This window comes from Athene cunicularia, assembly GCF_003259725.1.
Source record: "Athene cunicularia isolate RWA chromosome 11 unlocalized genomic scaffold, athCun1 chr11_part1, whole genome shotgun sequence".
Taxonomy (NCBI): Eukaryota; Metazoa; Chordata; class Aves; order Strigiformes; family Strigidae; genus Athene; species Athene cunicularia.
Window position 1 is genome coordinate 8,893,655 of NW_020799113.1, and position 2,138 is coordinate 8,895,792.

Here is a 2,138-nt window from a genome sequence, read left to right on the forward strand (position 1 = left end):
ATTTTCATCATCCCACAGCCAGCATGCACTGTTCCTCGCTAATCAGCGTAAGAGGGCTGACTGGGATTTTTATCTTCCACACAATACCACAAAGATTACACACATATTTCAGAGCAAACCAAGATTTCTACCACAGCAAAAGAAACCAAGTGCAGTGTTATCCTTCTAAGGGGTCATTCATTTAACAGATTCTGTGGTTGTTCTGTAAAGGTTAACTGATCCTAAACTTCATTAGGCTCTTAGGACCTAGCAATACAGTTAGCAACACCATTAATTCTGCATTTCTTGATTTTTGTACTTTTCTGATTAATTTCAATTTATTTTTTTTTAAGCTTTTAGAAAATAAATAGACTGTGATTGACAATTTTTACAGAGCAAATCGTAAGGTCCATATAAGACTAGCACATCAAGAATTTCAGAGAAATTACTTGGGTTGCTATCAGGGGAAAACATAGATCTGAAGCAATCATTTAAACCACCTAGAAGAAATACCTAAAACATTAGGTTACTTTTGAACATGCGAAACTTCATTTCTAGTCTTTGCATTTCCCTGCCTTTTAAAGGGGAACAGTAGTACTGTTTACATAGTTCAGAAAGTAATTCTTCCTGTAAAATGCTTCCTTATAAAAAGTACATAGTAATTCAATAAAAGGACATTTTAGAAGTAGTTAGTGAGGCAGTTCGTTTAGAAACAACAATTCCACAGAGTGATAGATCAATTTAGGAAACAAGTCTCAGCCTCTGAAAATCAATAAGCCTTTCTGTAACAGCAACAGAATAAAGCAGCTTTATATAGTAAAATCACTTACGATTATCAGCTTTCTAAGAACAGTCCACTGATTTCCTCAAATGATTCACCAGTTTTCAGGTCATACTTTTCATCCTAAAGTCAAACAAAATCAGATCGATGTCACCACAGAAACTTTCCACCTTCCTTCACTGAGGTAAAGAACCAGATCTTTCTTCTCCTACTGATGCCACCCACCACATCCAATTTCCATTACCATGTTGGTTGCCCCACTGACACACACCTCCTAGATACTGCATCATCATCTTATGAAAATTGTCTAACCTGAGAACTTTCAGGATAGGTCACCCACATGAGGATACTCTCCGAATGCAGAACCTCTCTCAGGAAGGTATCCATCTTGACTTACAAACAAGGAATAAACCAGGGATGTCTGTCAATTAACCCCTGGGTGTTACAGCTTGAGGGAAGACCCCGGGTTCCCAAGATACGATTTAACTTTCTGATTTCATCTGAGAGCAGAGGAGACATCATCCATTGACACTCTTATGAGGGCAATTTGCTCACAGAGCAAAAGATATGTGAATTACTACATGACATTATTTCCTTTTATTTACCTTGGCATTCTTGCTGCAATGAAGTACCCCAACATTTAAGCTCCATCTCCTGTGTGAGGAAATATTTATTTCCTTAAGCTTGCCAACTGATAACTCCAGCTGCAGCTGACCAACAGCTCACTGCCTGCCCACCAAGGCACCTGGGGCTGATGGAGGCCGGGGGGCGACGCCCACGGCTGTAGGCCCCTCAGCACCAACAGGTCCAAAAGGAGGCAGGGCAGGCCCAGCTGAGGGGGCTAACGCCTTCCAGCCAGGTTTGAAACAAAGCGGGCGGGAAAGAGAGAGAAGACGCAAGAGAAGTAAAAGCGGCAACGAAGCAGTCAGCGTTTGGGCGTTGCCTTGATGATTTTAACTTGGCCACAGGCTGTCAGTACTGATTACAAGCAGTAAAATGTTTCTTCCTTTAAATTATCCCACTACCAGAACTAATAAAGCACCAACAGTCGGCGGAGCACCGCCGAGAAGATTCACGTGGAGACAGCGCTGAGAAAGTGAGCGCTACACGGCGGGAGGGTGGCCGGTCACAGAAGCCGTCCAGCAGGAGCCGTGGGCGCGCAGGCTGCTGGCGTCGGGGCTGAGCCCGCCGCCGGCAGGCCGAATGGCCAAAGCGGCCTCTCGACGCCTGGCGCTCGCCGAGCCCTGCTGCCCCTGGCGCTGCTGCGGTTGCCCCCCCGGAGGACCCGCTCAGGTTTCCCCGGGGCGGCGGCGGCGCCCGTCCCCCCTCAGAGCGGCGGCCGCAGCCCTCCGCACCTTCCCGCCGCCGCCGCGCGGAC

General features: G+C 46.3%; 1 long non-coding RNA gene across 2 annotated transcripts in view; it reads right to left on the bottom strand.

Annotated features, from left to right (window-relative positions):
- Positions 1-808: 808 nt before the first annotated feature.
- The window catches only part of LOC113484427, a 37,493-nt gene continuing 36,163 nt past the window's right edge, over positions 809-2,138 (bottom strand). The window contains exons 3-4 of one of the 2 annotated variants that reach the window (XR_003399217.1): positions 1,366-1,414; positions 810-883 (exon numbers count right to left, since the gene is read on the bottom strand). This is a non-coding gene — a long non-coding RNA (uncharacterized LOC113484427). Of the gene's footprint in view, positions 884-1,365; positions 1,415-2,138 lie in introns of both variants that reach the window. The other variant, XR_003399218.1, reaches the window with a different exon arrangement.